This window comes from Grammomys surdaster, unplaced genomic scaffold (genome assembly GCF_004785775.1).
Source record: "Grammomys surdaster isolate TR1022 unplaced genomic scaffold, NIH_TR_1.0 374, whole genome shotgun sequence".
Classification (NCBI taxonomy): Eukaryota; Metazoa; Chordata; class Mammalia; order Rodentia; family Muridae; genus Grammomys; species Grammomys surdaster.
Window position 1 is genome coordinate 1,019,126 of NW_021604793.1, and position 21,887 is coordinate 1,041,012.

Consider the following 21,887-nt stretch of genomic DNA (forward strand, 5'->3'; position numbering starts at 1 on the left):
GGAAGATTGGGTAGCCCCCTTGATTACTCCTTTTAAAGGCCTATAGGTAAATCTCAGACAGCAATGAGCGACAGTCAAAGCTGGAGGGAGAGAGAGAGGTCACCGCATAAAACAGAATGCCATGGAACAAGCATAACTAGGCTGTCAGACTGACCTGAGTCCCATGAAAACTACCTTAGTCCCTTCCTAAGGCAGGAACCCCAGGGCCCAAGGACCTCCTAGTGGTCTCACCTTCTACAGTTTGCATATGGCCTCCTCCTGGGGGCCTACTTCCTACCATGAGCACCTTGGGGACAACCTCCACTCAAATAATAGACATTGCTAGTTGTGGTGGTGATGCACCCCTATAGTCTCAGGAGGCAGGAATACCAGGAGTTCAAGGCCAGCCTCAGCTATTGAGCTGTCAAACAATAGCAATCACCTCAGCCAGCTTTTAGCAACAAGGAGTAAGATGCAGCTTTGATAATTAAATCATCTATTCATTCACATAATTCATTTCTATTTATTGAGTTCATTTAGTGTGTGTGTGTGTGTGTGTGTGTGTGTGTGTGTGTGTGTGTATGTATGTGTGTACCGGATGTTGATATCAGGTGTCTTCCCTGATTGCTCTTCATTTATATGTTGAGACAGACAGGGTCTCCCACTTTAACCTGGAGCTCATCTAGTCTAACTAGTCTTCTCATCCCTGGGATTCTCTGTCCCTGTTTTCTGAGTACTGAGAATCAGGGAGATGCTTTACCTGCTGAGACATCTCACCAGATCCCTTGAATATGTTTTTAATATTGTGGACTAACTGTGGAAGAATAGCCAGTGAGTGACATTTGGAACTTTATTTTTTTTTAAAAAAGATTTATTTATTTTATGCATATGAGTACACTGTCATTGTCTTCAAACATACCAGACAAGAACATCAGATCCCATCACAGATGGTTGTGAGCCACCATGTGGTTGCTGGGAATTGAGCTCAGAACCTCCGGAAGAGCAATAGGTGTTCTTGACCTCTGAGCCATTTCTCCAGCCCCCCATTTGGAACTTTCTATTCTTAACCTTTTACATCCTTGGACTCACTTGATTTTCAGAACCAATAGTATGAAGCAGGTCATACTATTACGATAATATGATTATTTTTGTCCTAGATACTGAAACTTCAGCCTCATACATGCAAGACAGGCATTACATCAGCAGCTCATGGTGCGATTTTTATCAATGAAGAGACCAACACTCAGGAACGTGAATGACTTGATCAAAGTCATATGGCTTGTATGAAACGCATGGCGAGAATTTCTATTCTCCCGTGATCCCATGTCTCTGTTTGAATCACAGTCAGGAGAAGTACCGGGGTTTGATGACCACCAGTCTAGTCAAAAAACCAACAAGCTCTGCCTGAATCAAATATGGCAGAGAGTGATACCACTAGGGTAGCCAGCATTTTCTTCTGATCTCTCTGCACACACATGCACACACCACACACAGAGACAAAAAGCACAAAATGAATGGGGGAGGATTGGTGCTGGGAGAAGCGCCATGGGGAAGAGCCGCGTGTGATTTGCAGGTGTTATGCCAACAGTGTGTGGGGCGGGACTACAGACAATAGCCGTGTCTCTGTATTGTATAGAACATTTGTATTATTCAGAACCAACTGGATGCCCCTCTGCTTTCAGCCTCTGCCTGCACAAAGCCATCATCTTTACACTCTCGTGGCACTCCACAATTCCTGGGTTGAGCAGGCCACATTGTAAAGAGAGAAACTGTCTGCTTTTCTCTTATTGTAGGCTCAGGGCTATTCCTTTCAATGCCTGGGGCAGAGTCGTGGATGGAGGCTCTGCTCCAGTTCAGGCTATCTACCCAGGGGCCCAGGCCGGCATGGTCTGCTTTTCTGTAGGTGCTCACCCATATCTTTCTGGGTTAGTTATTTTTTCATTGCTCTGAACAACATATCTGAGAAAATGATAGAAAGCGGGGGTGGGGGGAACATCTACCTTGGCTCACAGCTTCAGAGGGTTCAATGGTTGCTTGGCCCTGTGGGATTTGGGGAGAATGTCACAGTGAGGGAAGTGTGTGGTGGAGGATTGTGAGAGCCCTGGAGACCAAATGTAACCTCCAAAGGAGCCACCAGTGACTCCCTTACTCAACGAGGTCCCGGTGTCTCAACCACCTTCCCCAAGTAGCACCACCCACTATGGACCAACAGCTCAACATGGGAGCCCATGTTGGGGATGGGGCATGTTCAAATGGTAACAGTCTGCATCCCTCTTTCTGACTCTCTCTCCTCACAGATTGTGTGGCATTTTGGAGGGTGGAGTGCCTGGGCACCTAGCCCACCACTTCCCATCCCAATCTGGCCCTGGGCACAGGCCACATGGCACTAGCCATCAGCCTGGCCTCCTGCCCATCTATTATGACTTCAGCTGCTGGGCTGGCACACTGACCAAAGGAGTCAACCCTGCCCTCCCTCAGTCCTGTTCCTGGGGCAGAATCGGCAGTTTGATGAGACCATGCTGGGTAGGGGTGGGAGGCGGTGGTTAGTGAGAACATAGGGTGGAGAAGGACTCATTATGCTCCAAGCAGGTGTGTCCAACCTATGGCCCACATGTGGCTGCTGACAGCTACGAATGTAGCCCAACACAAAACTTTAAACTTAAAACATGATGAGGATTTGTGTGTGTGTGTGTGTGTGTGATTTTTTTTTTTCATTTAAGAACTCGACTGTGAGGTTTCCAAGCATGAATTTTGTAGATGACACTATCATGTTTGCAATGCTGCTGCTGCTGCATTGCTGGTCTGTAAGCCTCTGAGGAGAAGCAGCTGCTGAGCTGCTGAGCAAAGCTGGGGGTTAGACGGAGGGTGGTGGTCCCCATTGGGCCTACTTGTCTCTTCTCTTTCTTCAGGGCCTATGCAAAACACATGGGTCTAAGCACACCTCACACTGGTGGGCATGCGCTGAGCATGGCCCTGGTCTGTCTCGGCACATACCCACTATATCTGCTACATGAGCACCTCACACAGCCTGGTTATGCCGAACAACACCTCTCCCTTCTGATGGCAGCCCATCCTCTGCCGGCGGTGAGGGCTGGTGTTGTGTGGAGCGTGGGCCATACTTTGTTCCTACATCCATGTGCACCGTATGTTCAAATGTGTGAATCCCCTGAAGGGATGCTGGGTGGGGAAGGGGGGGGGCAGGAAGCCTGAAAAAGATAGGGAATTTATGAGGCGCTTTTGTCGGGAGACAGTCGTAATGAAGAAAATTCAATTTTCTGCAGCTCGGAGAGTCAATATGTTAAATCTCGGAGAAGCTGAGGAGTGACAGCGGAATGGCAAAGTCAATGGGACGTGCGTGGGAGGGAAGCCGTCTGCCCGTGTCTGCAGCCGGCTGCCTCCTCTCCATACCCTTGAACTGCAGCTGGGGGACAGGATGGTACCAGATACCCAAGGTTTTGGAAGTGCCCTGCCCATGTGGTTCCTAATGAGAAACGACCAAGTTCACTTCTACTCTGACACCAACTTCCTTTTTTTTTTTTTTTTTTTTGAGACAGGGTTTCTCTGTGTAGCCCTGGCTGTCCTGGAACTCACCCTATAGACCAGGCTTTGGCCTGGAACTCACAGAGATCTGCCTGCCTCTGCTTCCCGAGAGCTGGGATTAAAATCATGTGCCACTGGCCCCAGTGGAAGTCTTTCTTGTAGTCTAACTAGTACTCTGTCTTGATGCAGTTACTATTTTATAGTGTCTTTTTAAAACTAAAGTCACTAATAGGATAAAATTTTAATATTTCACTTTTTCTCCATCATCATGTACTTGGCCGTCCTCCCAAGATTCAACTTTCCACACTCAGTCTTCACCCTCTTTCCAGCTTCCTGTTCCAGAAGGCAGCACAAGAAAGAATTGGGGGGCGGGGGTGTCCACAGTGAGCCCAGTGTCACCGGGAGCCGTGATTAGCCGAGCTGCTGGCTGTGTAATTGGCGTGTGCCTGCGTCCCCGGGGTCTGGTGTGTTAACAGCGGGTCCCTGTGGTGAGTAACGAGATCTGGGCCCATGGCTGGTTGCACACTCTAATTAATTAGTGCTCCTCCGGTGTGGAGGAATGAGAAGAAGCTGAGGGAGGCCACGTGGGGGCGCCTCAAAGTGAGAGTCTAGCTCTTCAGAGCTCACAGGTCCCCGAGGTCTGAGGGAAAGGCAGCTTCCACTCCAGAGTGAGCGTTCGGTGGGAGTGGAATGGGTGCGAACCCATGCACTGGTTGGTCCACGCTTGGCGCAAGCGTCTACCCTCAGCTACGTCCCAGATTCAAACCTTTGCTACACATCTTTCTGGTGAAACCCAGAAACATGTGGAGGACCAGGCTTCCTGCCCCTTCAGCCTCGTTCTGGTCTGCTCACAGCAGATGGCTCCCCACCAGCCATCCACACCTGCCTCACACTCACGAGGCTCAAGGACTTTTGTATTCTCACTTTCCAGGCACTGCCTGCTCCTGCACATGTGGACTCTCGGCTCTTGGGGTAGCTTCAGTTCTAGAGGTCTTTCCCTCAGCCCGGCTGTGGACTGACTCCAGAGCCTTGCTTCATGCTAGGCAAGCATCTTACCATTGGTCTACAGCAGCAGCCCTTAAGACTATAGGACAGGCTCTCACTATGCGACCCAGCCAGGCTTTGAGCTCTGCATTCACCTGCTTGAGCCTCCCAAGTGCATCATCATGTTTGGATAGTCTGTTTTGAAACCTGGCATCTAGGGGTGGGGAAGATAACAACAGAGACTTCAAGTAGGGAGAATGTTCCTGAGAGCGTTCTCCCCACGGCCTTACCCCTACAGCATGATCATGATCATTATAGCAGCAAGAAAAATTAAGGCGAGAAGTGAGAAAGAACTTCCAGAAAGCGGAAGGGCTCTATTTGTCTGCTGAGGCAGAAATCTATGACGCCTCGAGGGTCTAGGGTGACCAGGCACCTCTTACCATTCCCCTCATGGAGAGCTTCCTTTAACGCTGAAATCAAGCAAGGTGTTTGGGGCGGGAGAGTGGGGAGGGAAACTAGAGAAAAATCCGCAGAATTGGAGATGAGGCTGCGGGCAGGAGCTCTGCCTTCCATGTGGCGGCACGAACCCCGTTCTCGCGCCCGGTAATTGCTAAATTACCCGCCATCTGCTCCGCTCTCAGACATAAATTATCTGCGAGGAGAAAAGCCACAGAGGCGGTGTACTTTCCTCCCGCCCGCCCAAACTCGCGAGAGGAGCTAAGGGTGGGCTCGGGCAGCCCAGGCCTCAGTCCTGCAGAAGGGGCAGCAATCCAAGGGCACTTAGAGGGCCCCTCGGGACGGGGGCGGGGCGCGATGGGCGGGGCCTCACATGGACCGGCCTCTCGGTGGGAGGGGCCTGACGTGGGTAGGTCTCTCAGTGGGTGGGGTACTCCCCATGGCTCCCTGGAGGCGGTGGGATCTGTGTGGTGGGCGGGGCTTCTCACAGGTGGGCCCACAGAGCATGGCGGGTTTTGGGGTGCCATTCTTTTCTACCCAACTTCCAGGCTGTGGTTCCCTGATGTCTCTCCAGCTCTCTGATAGCTAGCTGTCCCACTAGCAGTGCAGGAGAGAGGGGCACAGGCCAAGGGCATGAGCAGGACCTTAGCCTGGGACCTTTGGTTCTGAGGGTTGGGCTGGGGAGGGATGTAGAAATGACAAGCAGTGGATAAAAGGCCGCAGGTTGCAGAGGTGCAGAGTTGGAAGGAAGGGAAGGTGGATCTCTGGGAGATGAGGCAGGTGCAAATGGAGTGAACAGCAGGCACAGGGGATCCAAGAAAGTCACTCAGGGATAGCAGAGTGAACCCTGTGAACACGGAGGGTCCAAGGAGAGTCGAAGGCACATAGAGCACACAGTATGGAGCTCAGGCCTGAAGGAATGTGGGGAGCTCAAGGCTGTGCCAGGGAAAACAAGGGCGCCTTGGAAGATCCCAGGAAGGTGGCATCTCCAGAACCATCTGCCGCTCTCAGGCTGGACCCTGGCTCTCTGGAGCTGAGGAGTCAGGGGTCCCACCCGAGCTCCAGGCACCTGCAGGGTGTGCCCACGGGGTGGGGGCGGGCGGGCGACTCCCAGCTCCACGCAGGACAGAGTGGGGTTTGTGCGGCGCGATTGTTTAGTATTCATGGGGCGACGCAATCTCTCCCACATCTGCTTAGCACAGCAAGTCCTGTCATATAACTGTCTCCCGCACTGTCTGTCCATAAAGAATGTCTCGGAATTGGTGTAATTCAGAGAAATTAATGACGACTTTCTGCGGGACGGCTCCCTGGGGGATGATTAACACTTCATCGTCCATCTGATGCGCGGGGCCCAGCGCTCCATCGCGAACATTTGGGCCGTGGCCAGCCGCATTAAAGGTTATTACGGAAAACGCGACCTGCAAACGGGCGAGAGGCATGATGGACCAGGGGCGGGGGAGGGAGGACGGACGGGGTGCCCATCCTACCCGGCCAAGTCCAAGATCAAGTTTCCTGAAGTGTGCGCATCTGAGGCGTCTGATGCTGAGGGAGAATGGGTTTCTGGTTTAGACTATGAAGGCATTTCTGGTTTAGACCTGGAGGGCATTGGGGGAGCTACTAGGCCCCATCTCACCTCAGAGCTGAGTAAGGGAGCAGAGTCACTCTTCATGGGGGATGCACTGCTAATGGAGGCTTTCCTTGTCTTTAGCTCTCACAGCATCTTTAGGTGAGTTTTATGAACAGTCGATGTAACCGAGACTCAGAGAGGTTGTGTTACGTGTCCAAGGTAGCACAGCTTATGAAGACAGCAGGCAGAATTTGAACTCAGAGTCTTAATTCATGAGATCTTACCTTTCCCGCCACACCACGGTGGGAGGTGGGGGGAAGCCTTTGTAAGTGTCTCCCCCCCCCCAATTTCCTGCACAGTGGGTGGTAGCTAAGTGTTCAAAATGGCGGATGAGTGCAGGAATTACTTACGAATGCTCCCAATGTTCCACTTCTGGTCTGGACCAGAGACCTGAAGACTCTGGTGGCAGGAAATGGTACAGGATGCCATCGTGGCCTGGAAGCATGGCTTCCTACAGCTTCCCTGGGCAGTCTCAGCATCTAGAGAGGATTCTGTTCCTCATTCTGTAGGAAGGGTTACAGGCACGCACGCAGTGCTGGTGACCATCAGAGTGCAAGTCTGTGTGTGCACATGTCAATCAAGGTATGAGTTATGAGCGGGTGTGCCTTTGCACGTGTGTGAGAACACAGGTACCACATGAGGAAATATCAACTTCTAAGTCGTCTGCCCCTCCCAGCTCTTGGCTCACCTCACTCTGTCTTAGAGCAACAGAGTCCCCACAGTTGTTGTTGGTTGTTTTTATTTTCCTGACATTAATATTCTGGCGCACCATACCCTTGTAAACTTCCTTCACTGGCTTCACTAAGTGGTTCAAAGCCATTTGTTTGTTTCCTGGAAATTCTGATAAAGGCCGTGTGTACATTCTCACTGAACTGTACATGGGCGGAGGTTTTCCAGGCCACTTGTGCTGAGGAGTTCTTCCTTGAGTCTAACCTCAAATCCTCTTGTTATGCTGGGATGTTGAATAGACCCAAGCAAGTTGTTTGAAACTAGAGCTTCCTCTTCCTGTTTCCGGCATGGAGGTAGCTTCTTCCGGTTGGGGTGGTGGTGGGAGGAGTCCAGAGTATAGGTGCTAATAGTGATTATTACCTTTAAAAAGTGGCAGTAATGGTCTGTGTAGTTAAAAAAAATTACATTTATTATTCACTCTGTGTTTGTGTGTGTGTGTGCGCGTGCATGTGTACACATCTTTCTGGGAGTTGATTCTCTCCTTCCACCTTGTGGGTTCTGGATTGAACTCAGGTCATCAGACTTGGCCACAAGTTCCCATACTGACTGAATCATTTAGTTTGCCCTAGCTATATAATTAAATCTAGACTTTCCTGTGTGTGGAAGGGGTGTGTGTGTGTGTATGTGTGTAAACCTGGTGGATTGCAAACCGCTCTAGGAAGGGGGGAATGGATCAACAATGGTCCATCTTCATAATGGAGAAGGGCTCCAGTGTCCTTGATGCATGGGGCTGTCCCTGAAAACCCAAGTCCCTGCTTCCTGGTCTAGAACTTCTGGAGCTGCTATCAGTGAATCCTGGGGTCCTGGTACCCACCATATCTTTTGCTTCAATACCATATCTTCCTGTCTGAACGTCTGTGTGGTGTCTTTGCTTCACATTCTAGTAGTCAGAAGCCCCTCTTTTTTCTCCTCTTAGACTCTTCCTCCAAACAGCTCCCTTGCCCCTTTGCAATACGATGCCCCATAACCTCTTCCTCTGGAAAGCCCTCCCGGATGTATTCTCTCTCCAGTGTTGTGTTGAAGTCCCAAACTTCCCCTTTGTAAAGTGCTGTCAAGATGTTCAAGCTGTTTCTCGTTAACCCTCTCTTTCCAAGTTGTGTACCTACACACCCTGGTAATAGCTGATTTCATCATGCAGTGCAGCGGGTCTGCCTCTTTGGGGACCTCTGACTCTTAGAACTACAGGGAAAAGCACACCCCCTTCTCTTTTCCTGGGTTCTGGGAGTGTTAGTAAGAGCTGCGCCCATGGCCTGGTCTGTCCGGTGCGTGGAGGTGGTGGTGAGGCCCTTTCTCCATGCTGAGTTTGCATGTAGGTTAGGACCTAGCCCTAGTCCCTGAGGGCGCCTGCTTTGCTCAGGCTTTGGTCACAGGTCTTTGCTGGCTAGCTGCCCCATAAAGGCGTGAAGAGAGCAACAGCCTTGCCCAGATTGTTCAGATTGGATCTGCACCTACATACCTGGCCCGAGCCTTCGTCCGCTTTTACTCTCCCATCTTTCTCCCACACAATCTCACCACCCCATGGAGTCGTTCCAGAACTAAGCCTCTTTCCGGAGACCCTGGACTGGTCCTGCCTAGTATGGGAAGAGTATAGATCTGAGGAGCCAAGGGCGCCTGATTTGGAGACCAATCGATGGATTGGCCGCCACCTTGTGGCCGGTAGTGAGCACGGCAGAGTTGGGGTACCGGTGCTAAGAGGAATCTACTGGAAAGGAAGGGGAGTGATTTCATCCGGAGTGATGGCCTCAGATTTCCTTGACATTAAGAGGGCTTCTCAGCAAATCCCTAAATTCCTACTTGAAAGGGGAGAGAGAACGGCAGGGAAAGCCAAGTAGCAAGAAAACTTCTAGAAGAATCCTACCTCCCCAAATAACAGAACCGGAAGCAGGAGTGTCGCTGTGACCTTAAAATACATTTATTTGGTCGCTTGATGAACACCGTTGCATATTCTGTTCCTTACTGGGGTTGGAATCCAGGGCTTTTGCACAGGTTCCCAGACTAGGTAGCCTCATTTAAACAACCTAGGCTGACCATGAACTCTTGAAGCTCAGGCAGGCCTAGAACTTGTGATTCTCCTGCCTCAGCCTCTAGTAGCTGAGATAATAAGTCTGCACCACAATGCCTAGCTTTGCACATATGTTTTAGATCCCTGATGGTCCCCTGTCAGTGAGTGTTCCATCTTCCCCAGTCTCCTTCTCTCTACATCCTTGGCTCAATGAGTCTTTTCAGAAATCTCAGTTCTATAGCTTCCTTCTTCTGACTTAGTCTGTGTCTACCACCAAGTTGTCGATCTGGGAAGTCCCCTCTGTGGTCAAATCTTAATCTTTTTTTTTTTTTTCTTCAGGACTGGAAAGGGAGACGGACCCATATAGAATTACAGGTGGGAAGACAGTGAGGGAGGTTCTGAAGGAGGGCTACCCTGCCCCCCAGTTTTCCTCCTCTGCCTGCTTAGATCTTTGGAGATGATGGAGATGGGGAGGGGAGGCCCACTTCTCTGGAGGCTTTGAGATTCACAGGTGCTAGGGAAAAGAACCCCCTGAGTTCTGATTGACACATTGCTACTCCTTCTGTAGATCAGGGTGGGGAGGTGTTTGTCTGATTCTTTCTCATGTTAGAATCCTTTGCTCCATCACAATCCCAGGCCCTGAGGCCCCCACAGTGACCCTTGATTTTTCTCAGTACCAACCCTCCTAGTGTCCTTCCTGGAGAACCAAGGTTCCCAGAGTCCTCCCAGCCACCGACCCCTCCTCCCCTGGTACTCCTTGGAAATCCTGGCCCAGTAGTCGGGCTCTGCAAGACCTCTCTGTGAAGTGTGAGTCTTCCCTATAAGGTATAGGGGGAATTCTTCCTTCCATGGTGGGGAAATCTTCCCTTGGAGCTGAAGTTCTCTGCTGCACCATTTGCTGCTGCTGCTGCTGGCCTTACTGAGCTAAATTAAAAAGCAATGTTCTGTGCGTGGCTCCAGCCCTGTGGAGCTTGACTCTGGGAAAAAGACAATTACCAGCCCCTGCATCTCCCTCTTGTCTGGCTGCCTTATAATTTTTTTCCGTGGCTGCCTGGTATGCAACATTTATGTTTTTAATAACACCAGAATGGTTTTGACCTTGGGAATTCATAGTAGAATGGGCATTGTGAGCTGCCCCAATGTGACCAAGATCAGCGTGTCTCATACCCTCCCAGGATGGAGGCTCTGGGGCTTCCTAGATTCTGGGGAGATTCATAGGGGCAGATGGGGATTATGGGGGCGGAATCTGAGAAACTAGAGTGGACCCAGAGACACATGGAGAATGGGGGTTTAGAAAGGTTGGGTGTGCCCCCTCCCCAAGGAAAGTACCAAGTGTGTGTTGGGTGCTGTGGGCATGTATGGGCAGAAGCCATTCGCCCACAGCAGATCTCATTTTTCCTCACTCTCCTTTCTATTTACCACTCTAATTTAATGAACACAGGAAGCTTGGAGGGGTAGCCAGAAGAACTTCCCAGTAGAGGGTATGCGCACCAGGAAGGGGCCTTTCCTCCCCTCCTGTCAGAGTTCCTTCTTGAGGACAGCAAGTAGGGAGGAAGGGGCTGGAGAGCATGAGGATAGGGAAGGGACCAGAAGAAAGCCTTCTCAGAAAGACAGCTGGGCCCTTGTGGAGAATAACCAAGTCCAGCACCTGAACAGGGTTTCCTTGCATTTTCAAAGAGCCCTGGAGACAGTGAAAAGTCATTCAAAGAAAGGATTCCTGTGCAGAGCAGAAAGTAGGAAGGCAGGGCAGAGAGGTAAGTGGTACCTAGCCAGTGTTAGCAGCCTGCACCTCCGTTCCCGGGGCCGATAGTCCTGTAAGCATGAGTTTAAAAGGTTAATGGAAGATAGTGTCTTTGGTTCTGACTTTTAAAAGTCATCAGAAATTGTAGAGTATGGGTTTAATTCTGGAGCAGCAGATGACACCACGTGGAAAAGACCCGCCCCCCCCTCCCAATCAAGAAAACCTGGGTTCTAGTTCTTGCTTGGACTCTAGGGTGTGTTATTCTTTGAGTTGGGTTGTCATTTGCTGCACCCCGACCCACAGGGTCTTTCTATGTCAGTGGCTCTAAGTCTAGAGACAGGGATGCGGTGGGGGCAGGGGGTTGGTAGTGAAAGGAAGGTGCTGAGGTAGGTGATGGCAGTTCAAGGTCTGGAGAATCTGAGAAGACGTGTTGGTAGACACGGGTGCAACGAGGTTTTCTCGGATTCAGAAATTCAAGTTCAGTCCCTCAAGTCTGGGACCACACTGCGGGGTGACCTAGCCTCCTCGTGTAGGGAGCCCTGTTCTCTACCGCCCTCCCGTGGCCGCTTGGCTCTTCTCATGTGGCTGCTGAAGATTCAGCTCAACTCTACAGAGCCGCCTCCCTCGCCCCCTGGTGGAAATTTCATACATTACAAGAAGCGATCTTGGCTTTTTAATTGCGTTTGTGTTTTTCAAGATTCTGGAGGCATCCATGGCCTGTCAGCAGCTAGAAGTCCTTTCTCAAATATGACCTTCCACACTTTTACCCTAACATCGACTTGCACTGTGGGGAAAAGGGGTTGAGAATGAGCAGGGAGGGGGAGTAGGCATCTCTTCTTCCTTCGGGTTCACACTTCCCTGGTTGTCAGCTTCTTAGGGTTGCTGGGTGGGGATTTTCAAAGAAGTCAGGGTCTGGTGACATTTCCGAAGAACATGGATCTGAAGCATGGAGCCTATTCCAGCTTCCTCCAAGGGGCACCTGAGTTCAGTCTGTCACCATCCACAGAGAGACAGATTGGCAGGCGCTGGGAGGCAAGAGACAGGGATGATGGAGGGAGATGGCGTCTTTGACAGATGCTGACAGGGCTCGTTATTTGCTAGCTCTGGATCCCTCCCACCCACCACGCTGCCCTTGGTCTCCCCCTCAGACTCAGTGCTCATTACTGACTGGCGAGAGCCCTGTGGGCAGGCAGCTCTGGAGGCACAGTGGCTGGTGATGAGCGGTGCTGGCTGACTGCGGTTGGAGCTGGGGTTTCATAATGACTGCGATGTTTGGAGGGAAAAATCTCCCCAGATGCTGGGGGTGGATAGAGCGTGGGGAGGCATATTGAAAGTAACTGAATTTACTGAACCAGGCACTAGTTTGAGTGCCTACTGTGTACAGGGACAGTTCATATGTGCCTTGAAGGGGGGGTGTCATTGAGGGGCAGACTCTACATTTACTGCTTCTTTTCTTGTATGCTTTTTAAGACACCTCAAAACTGAGGATGCCCTTGGATTTCTGATCCTTCTGCCTCCACTTCCAGAATGATGGGGGAGGAGAGGGGTAACAGGTATAACTCCTGCTCCCGTCCTGTTTCATCTCCTTGCTAGACAGCTGGGGTGCAGAGTCTTGATCCCCAGGTACTTTTCTGTTCTTCACCCCCACCCCCAAGAGTAAGCACCTTTAATGGGCTTTCCACCTCTCCTCCTGGGTGACGGGGGTGGGGGAAGCGGGGGGGGGGCAGACGGGGCTTGGGTGCTCCCAGTGTCTCTCTCATGGAGGGAGGAACTAAGGTTAAGGGGGAAAGTCACAGTACCATAAAGGCCCATGGAGCAGGCAGGGAGAGGACGGACATTTGGAATGGTAGAGAAGGTTCTGGGAGGAGCTGAGTGCTGCAGTCAGAGCCAGTGCTGCATCCTAATCAGCGCAGCGGAGGCTGCGCAGCGGCCGTCAATCATCCACACAAAGGGCCGCCCGCCCCCTTCCCCCTCTCAGGCCTGTGCACCAGCCTTCCCACTCCATCCTCAGAATGTCTGGGTAGTGCTAAGAGGCTGGGGTTGGTGGGAACAGACCCGCCAACAGGAGGGAACCACGATACACCCAGTAAATTCAAGCAGAAACCCACAGAGTGGGGCCAGTACAAAGCTGGGTGGGTCCTAGCACCCTGGAGACTGAAGAGAGAGAGGCAAAGGGACAGACGTGGAAAGAGAGAAATGGAGGAGAGAGGCCAGAAATAGGAGGGAGCGAAGACCTACACAAAGCTTGGCTGCATCCCTACATCTGAGATCGCAGTGTCCTGAGAGGAACCCGGGTTCTGGGGAGAACAGAGAGCCACAGACCTAAACCGCAAGACATAGGGACCTAGTGTACTAGGAGGCCTATCAATGAGGTTGCATAAAGTGATGCAGCCTTCTGGCCAAGAGCTCCCCTGGCCTCCTAGGACCTGGGACTCAGGTGGAGGAGGAGATCCTAAGCCTGGGGCGGGAATCGAGAGCCCAGCAATTCAGAATTCCACTCAAAGTGCCAGATCATCTGGTGTTGAAACAGATCTCCACTCCCACTCAGTCCTACGGAGTAGCGGGCTCAGAACAATTAGGAAGGGGCAGGGAGTAGAGAAGAGAAAAAGATGCCGGTGGAGGGCCCAGAAAATCCCCAACAGAGAGCAGGGGAGAAGGATGGTTGGTATTGAAAAAGAGTAATTGACAGAAAACGGGAGATGGGAAGCAGCCAACCGCTCCTGTGGATGAGAGAGGCTTGGGGGCTGGCACGGGGCACACCTATCTCGCCACAGGGAGTGGGGTGGGATGAAACAACCAGCAGTGTGTTGGGGAGGTAAAGATTTATTTATTTACCATTATTTTAGGGTGACCTTGCTTTTCTTTTTTGTTCAGAGAGCCCATCTATTCTGGCTCATGCTATCTCATTCTAAGTAGCACTTTCAGCTGCTGCGGTCGCTGGGTCATTCCTGACAATTCCTCTTTGGGGATCGCCTTAAAGCCTGCAGTGTAGCTCTGAGCAGTCTCTCACCAGAGGCAAATTTGTATCCTTTAGGGGTGGATCTAAATTCTGAAAACAGTCAAGTGTTCTTAGGAACCACGGCTGGAGAATAAGGTGAAGAAGGCCCAGCCTGGGAATAATATTTCCAGTTAAGTACAAGGTGAATGTGGGAAGACACCGTGTGTGTGTGTGTGTGTGTGTGTGTGTGTACACGCGCCCTCCTCCCACGTAGCTCTGAAAAGCCATTTTGAAGAACCTTGCAGGATGTGACAGGAGACCTTGCAGCTGCCACTGGAGATTCCAATCTTCTGCCCGTTAAAAAAATAGAGCTCCCACACCCCAGTATGGCATCAGATGGTCAAGACCTGCCCTGTCCTGATCCTCCCTCATCCCCACCAAGGGTGGTTCATAACCCCATCCGTGTTGGGGTAGAGCATACTTGAGTGCACGTAACCTGGTGACATCCTAGATAATCAGATTGAAAAGGGTAAATGACTAGAGTAAATGTATAAGTCTCAGAGCCAGAGAGTTCATATGGGAAAGCGGCCTGGAAGAGGAGAGTTAAGAGTGGAAGAAGAAACCCAACAGTGCATGAAACAGAGTGAAGAAAAGTGCCTCTCTATGGCAGTTCTGAGGAGGGTGGACAAATTGTGAGCGCAGTGAACAGCTTTTTTTTTTTTTTTTTTGGTTGGATACAAGGAACGGGAATGAATAGATTGGAGGCAGGTTCAAGAGGCAGGCTGGGTGATCCCATTTCTAAGAGGAACTGGGGCCTACTGGAGGGCACACTGACACGTGTTAGACGGCACTTGTGCACGACTTTCTGGAAAGGTATGCAGTGTGTGTGTGTGTGTGTGTGTGTGTGCGCGTATCAGGGCATCTATATCCAAGTAGCTTTGTGCCATGTGGCTTTATGCCCCAGGCTCTCTTGTCTTTCCATCTGTGTTCGACTGGCAGTCAGCTATGTCTGAGCGTGTTTGTTCATTTGTGTATTTCCACGTGGTCGTGTGCGAGCAATATTTCCATTGCTTTCTGGGTGTTTCATTTGGCTACATGCGGCGGAAAGCATCGTGAGAAGTGAATGCACGAGCTATGTGTGCCTGAGTGCGCGTGCTGATGTCTGCAGGAGCAGCAGGGCTGGAATGGAGCCTTGTCTCTCTCCCTCCACTGGCTCCATCTGCCCTCTCCCAGGTCGTGACAAGGAGGCAAACAGCAAAACTGGCAAACAGCTACAGTTAGGGAGACCATAAGTATTGCAAGCCTGGCTCAGACTATCCCTGCTGGGGAGAAATAGCCGGAGGGAGACCGACATGACGATCGCGCGCACAGATGCTACGAGGACGCGCTTCCCGGGCAGGTGCGCTCATGCGCGTAGGCCATCAATAGCATCAGGGCCTCGGGCACACCGGGCCGACTCTGGCTCCTGACCTTTCTTCCCCTGGCTATGACCAGTTCTCAGTCGCCTCCAAATGCCTGTCTCGGTTTGGGGCGCTGAGGCTGGGGAAGCACACATAGACTTCGGAGCCAATCGCGGGATGTCTGCAGGCTCCTGGGGCGGTGGAGAGATGCTTGCGGGGGCGTCCTCGCCCTCGCTCCCTCCCCAGCCCCGCCGCCTCCTACCCACCCCCTTCCGGCCCGCGGCAGTTTCCGAAATCGCCCGGCGGCCGCGAATTCATTAGCGGGGGGCGGATGTAAACGCAGCGCGGTGGAACGTTTTAATTAGGCCTGAACAATAAACAAGCTAAACGAGGCGCACAGGGCTCCCTGGCGGGCCCTCAGCCTCCTCCGCGCCGCGCGGACTCATTACGGCTGCAGCCAATTTCATGCCAGCGCCGGGCGCGCGCGGCCCGGGCCGGGGAGGGCGCGCGGGGGCGGCCGAGACGCTCTGCCCCGGGGCTGCGCGCTGGGCGGTTGCCCGCTTCTCAGAGCCGCCGCTCCCTCCACCCCACCTGGCTCGGTGTCCTTGAGCTGAAGGTCTCCGCCCGCACCCGCTTTCTCTTTTAGGGTCTGTCCTCCTCTGCGCACGGCCCTCGTCCTATAGCTCGGTGGAGGGTCCCGCTCTCGCCCTCCCCCTGCCTCGAATCCACGCCCTGTCTGCCGCAGTCTCCCCAGCTCCTCTACAGGATCTCTCTTCCCTGCGGGTCCCTTTTCATACATTGGCGAGGACCGTCGGGCGCAGTCACCCACCCTTAGTGTTGGTGGACCTGTGGCCTGGTGCCTCTATCTCGCCCCTCCATTTCTCTGCCCGCTGATGCAGCAGCCTGCTAGCCTCCCGCCAGCCCTCTCTGCCAGGGTTCCTCCGGAGGCCCTTAGACCCGAAGGTTTAGGTGCAACTCGAGGCTTTGTCCTTAGGTATTAACAGGACTTTTCTGGACTGAAGAACCGACAGAGTGGTTTAGCTTTCTTTCTCTTCTCCACCTTTTAGCTAAGGTGCAGACATGTTTTGCAGGCAGGTAGTCTTAGCCAAGATTCCCCTGGCTGGCTGTTGATGGCCTTGGGTCTTGCCTTGTCCCTCACCGTGTAGCCTCTTACCTGGCCTTGCTACCCTGTGAAGGGTGGGAAGTAATTTTAGTGCTTTGTGAGAGAGTTGTGAGAAATAGCGCCGGGATGATGAAGGTAGCGACCTTGGCACCTAGCATTCACTCAATCAATATTAGCCCTCCTTAGTCTCCGAGTTCTTCCTCAGTCTGCTCTAGCCTAAAATTCTGAGGAAAGGGCTGACAAACTCACAGATGTAATAGGCCTCAAGAGAATTTTCACGTGAGCAACTGAACACCTGCACAAAGCTCTGATTGGACTGACTCACAGAACAAAGGATAATGCAGATCAGTACACAGGACTGAGCAAATTAAAACCCAGAGGCCAGCGAGGAGCTGTGGCACATACTTTTAATTCCAGCACTCTGGAGGCAAAGGCACGAAGCACTCTATGGTTTCTAGGCCAGGGAGTCACATATAGGCTAGCCAAAGCTACATAGTGAGACTCTGTCTCAAAACAAGCAAAAAGCCAAACCAAATAACAAAACAAAAACCCCAGATACCACAGGACATGACCCAATCTAGGCTGCCTAGCCTGAAGTAGTGGTGCTATGCGCTCTCGGATGCTGCAGTGGGTTGCTAAGATTTTTACATCCTGTTAGGGACCTATTTTCTAGAACCTCGGACCCTCAAGCCCTCCGTGCAGCCTCGAACTGGAGATATTTCTCTCTGACTAGCTGTCTCCTTGCTATTTAAACATTGCAGGGCAAAGATGGACCCTAAGTTCTCTTCCCGATTGTGGCCCTTTACCCTGGTGCCTTTCCATTCCTAAGGGGCAGGATCTGAGCCTACAGCCACCTCTCTCTGTGTACCATCTACTGAGGACTCTGAGGGGACGTGCAGAGCGGCAGAAACCTGGGGCGTCCACAGTAAAGGTTTATGAGTTTGTCTGAAGCGATTGGATCAAGCATGGTAACCTGGTGTCGAGGAGACTGAGAATGATCAGGCAGGAAAGATGGCGGAAGCCATGCATGAAGTATAGAGGGCTTCCTCTTGGGAAGTGCTCATGTAGTGGGCTGGGAGCAGAACAGTTTCAATTCTCAGTAAACTGTATCTTGTTGGGTAAGCAGAGGCCAGTGGGAAACTCAGAAGCAGAAGTGAGGAAGAAATAGAGACTGTAGCATGTATGTTGTAAAGCAGTGGGGCAGGGTGGGCATGCTCGAGAGGTCATGCTTGCCACACCACAGTAGAATGTCTTTCTTGGCATGTCCCGGAAGGGCTCTGGGATAGGGTGACCATGGTGGCAAGCCTGTGAGACAACATAAGCTGTCCCAATGTTGAAGCTCCAAAGTGACTCTCGGCTGAATAGGCAAGATGCTAGGAAGCCAGGCTGACATCCCTAGCCCTGATATGTCCTCAGTGCAAGGATGAATGAGTCTGGATTTCATGGGTTAGTGAACCATGGCTGGGTGGAGACAGCTGTTCAGGCTGTGAAATGTGAAGAAGAGGCCTCTGGGGTCAGGAGACAGAAACAAGGAGAGACAGACAGAGATGGGAATGGAGAAGGATTATAGGAAGACCCAAGGTTTTGAGACCTGTTCGACTATTCTTTCTGTGGGCCCAATTATAGATTTCAATTTCATTTTAGTTTTTTTTTCCTGAAACAGGGTCTCATGTAGCCCATACTGGTGTCACACTCAATATGTAATTGAGGATAACCTTGACCCTTTGGCCCCCCATCTCCATCTGTACCTCCTGAGTGTTGTGTTTTATAAAAAGATAAGGAGAGAGAGAGTATGTTTGGTGGAGATGAGGTAAGGTGTGGGGAGAAGGGGATGCCTCTGTGGGCCCATGCTGAGGCATCCTTTCCCCCTGAGGAACCAGCCAAGATGGTATAGTATAGAACAGAATTTATTGGGGCATGAGGAGTTGAGAGAAAGGAGGGGGGGGAGAGAGGGGGAGAGAGAGAGAGAGAGAGAGAGAGAGAGAGAGGGAAATAGAGGAGTAGGCTGGCCATGAATGAGCACATGGAGAGAGAGGGGTAGGAGAGTAAGGGAGCCAGAGCAGGAGAGCAAGAGAAAGAGGAGGGGGCAAGCATCCCCTTTTATAGTGAGTCAGGTACACCTCGCTGTTGCCAGGTAACTGTGGGGCGGAGCCTATACAAAATACCAACACTGAATATTGAGATTATGGGTTTACACTGCCATGTCTGGTTTATGTGGTATTAGAGATTGAACCAAGAGCCCCCAGCATGCTAGGTGAGCACTCTACCAATGGAACTACATCGGCAGCCTAATTACACATCCGAAGCCAAACACTCTTCATTTAATTATCTAGTCCAGCTTTCCGCTTTCAGAGGGTAAGATACTGCTTTCCTATTTCACAGAGGCCTAAACAAGTTAACCAGCTTGAACAGAGGTCTGGATGGCACATACTAAAAAGCACATGAGGACTCAGGTTACTTCCTGCAGGAGTGGGTGTGGGTTGGTGGGGAGACAATCCCTACACTGCTGGATTCCAAGCCTGGCTGCTCCCCAGAGCAGAATGTTCTGGAGTTGGAACCAGAACGGGCAACTTCATTCCTGGAAATTTACCAGCTCTGGGTCCTGAGGCAAATTATTCAGCCTGTCTCCGAGTTAGTTCTATTATTGGTAAAATGGCAGAATTAGAATCCTACCTCTGTGCCTTGCTCCTGAGGATAAGATAAGGTACATGAAAAGAAACACGTACAACTGAACAGGCTTGGGAATCCAAATGCGTCAGGCATTTAAACTGTCTCTGTGGGCTCTGAGGTCTTCCTAGCTGGTTTTCTTCAAATGTGCTGCAGACATGACATCAGCTCTCCTTCCAAGCCCTGCATACCCTGACAAGCTCCTAAGCCCACTTGCTGCCCTCTGGTCCCGTTCTCTATTTTTCATGTCTAATTCCACACCCCTTGCCCTGTGTCCCCTTGGTGGCTTTATTATAGTCAGTTAACTTACAGGCAGGCTTCTCTATGTTCCCCTCCTCTGGTCTAGTTCCCTGCTTCACATACCCTGGAGAGCCAAGTCCTATCTTCTGCCTTTGGACTTTTCCCATCTCCCCGAGACTGGGTTTGCCAGGTGAGTCCAAAGACTGAATACTGAGAAGGGCACAGAAGTTAGGATAGAACAAGAGTTGAGGGACTTAGGGAAGACACCAAGCTGACTATTTGCCTCAGAGCTCTTAACTACAGGGTATGTGACTTAACATTCTTTTGTTTCTATTTTTTCGTTATTTTATTTTGTTTTGTTTTGCTTTGTTTTTGAGACATAGTCTCACTCAGTAGCCTAGCCTGGCCTGGAACTCACCATGTAGCAGAGGCTAGTCTTGAACTTGAGACAACCTTCCAGCCTTAGCCTCTAGAATGCTCTTTCTATACCTGGCTCTTCTGCAGTGACCTGGTTGAGGATGGGATGGGGAAGTGGCACATAAGTCACTCCCTCTTGGAGTTAAGGTTAAAGGGAACTGTTTTTCTAGTAGTTTAACAAATTGTATTTTGCCTTATCAATCACATGGTACCCAGTTGAGAGAAAAATATGTGTGTATGTGTGTGAGGGGTGTTATGTATATGTGGTGTTTGTGGGTGTGTGGATATGTGCATGTATGTGTGCATGTGTATGTGTGGTGCTGGTGATGATGGAATATTTATCAACCCTAACTCTGAGGAAGAAAATCCTCTGTGACGTTGACTCTTAAATTTCTCTTGCTGAAATTAAGCCCACCTCTTTAGCAGAGGTATTAAGTAAAGTCCTGGATTTGGCTCAGTGTCTTTTGTGAAAGATGTGTGTGTGTATGGAGGAGGGGAAAGGAAAAGGAGGAACTTAGAGAAGGGTAACGGCAGCTTCTGGCTTTGAGGAGAAGTAAGCCTTGAAGGTGACCTTTATTAACCTCAGGAGTGTTTGTGGGGTGGATGGGATGGGCTAGCGGGTTTTGCTCTCTGGTTCTCTCTCAGGGTTTCTCGGAATGCTCCTTTACGCACCTCCTCCCCTTGCAAGCCACTGGCTGCACTCAACTGCACTCAGCTACAAGTAACACCACAGTTAGCTTTCCCAGAAGGTATGCTCTCCTCTACCTACCGAGCCTAGCATCTCACCAGCTGTCTCTATTCTTCCACAACTCTTCTGCTTCTTTCTCCCCAAACCCAATATATTTCCCAGGTCCACCCTTTTTTTTTTTTTTTAAAGGGAGGTGGTGGTCTATGCTTAACTGTTTGAGAAAGGGGCTCTTTTTTTTTTTTTTTTTTGCAGGAAGACCCTCCTTCTGAGTATCTTACTAATTACAAACAGAAAGCCTGTCTGTGAAGGTGGTGTTCTTTGGTTTGGTGGAGGGAGTCAGAAGCTGGGGGGATTTAAAGTGCAATTTCCTGTACCTTTTTCATTTCCTGCTGGGGGTTGTGGAGAGCAATAAGCAAGGTGGGTGGCAAGGGCCAGAAGGTCTGGGCAAGTGGGGGATGGGTAGGGAGTCTTCCCTTCATACATACATGCCATCTCTTCTTCTCCCTGGCTCAAATGTCTTTGGAGAAAGGGACACTTGACACACAGAACCTGGCACTCTTACCGATGTCCCTCCTCCCTCCCTGAGGTAAGGAAACCCAGGTGGAAGAACTGGCAGATGATCCTGGAGAAAGTCTCAGAGATTAGAAGATGGGGCAGGAAGGAACTGTAGAACCCAGTCAAATCTCCTAAGGTTTCAGAGGTGGAAACTGAGGCCTGAGACAGGCCCAAGGTATGACAGAGAGAGGTGTTGTGGTTGGCATGTACCTGCCTCTTGAGATTTGTGGTTTAGTGTCTTTCTTCATGCAGGGTAGCTGTGGGTAAGGGTGAAGGTGTGGGCAAGTGTTTAAAGAAGAACAGTAAGATACGAGGAAGTGGGTAAGGAGTAGGAGCAGTACAGAGATGATCCATGCAGGTCCCGGAATAGCCGTTCTTTGGCAGGCTTTGTGGAAGAGCAGGTAAGCCTCACATAACACAACCTTTTGTGTGTTGGGTCAGGATGAGAGGAATAGGTAGGCACAGTGGCCCTTAGACTGTTAGTTAGTTCAGTGTTAGCTAGCCACTTTACAATCAGAGTTGGATGAGGTGGGGGAGGGGGTCACGGCAGAGGACAAAGGAGCCAATTATTGAGTGAGTGGATTAATTGATTAATTGTCTAGAAGCTTCCAGTGCTCCCCCAACAATGACATTCCCTCCTCTGACCCCAGTCAGGCATGGCCTCGGTTGGCCTGGATTATTAATTAGGGCTTGAAGTCATTTAACGATGATTTCATTATCGACGTGCTGTCTGTCTCGGCTCAGCCCGGTTGCCAGGGCGACTCTGATCGATTGCCTTCCGGTCTCCTTGGCGTCACCACC

General features: G+C 51.0%; 1 long non-coding RNA gene across 4 annotated transcripts in view; it reads left to right on the forward strand.

Annotated features, from left to right (window-relative positions):
- Positions 1-20,518: 20,518 nt before the first annotated feature.
- LOC114632615 overlaps positions 20,519-21,887 on the forward strand; it is a 37,863-nt gene continuing 36,494 nt past the window's right edge. The window contains exon 1 of one of the 4 annotated variants that reach the window (XR_003713117.1): positions 20,519-20,592. This is a non-coding gene — a long non-coding RNA (uncharacterized LOC114632615). Of the gene's footprint in view, positions 20,593-21,050; positions 21,118-21,400; positions 21,488-21,887 lie in introns of those variants that run through there. The other 3 variants (XR_003713115.1, XR_003713114.1, XR_003713116.1) reach the window with 3 other exon arrangements.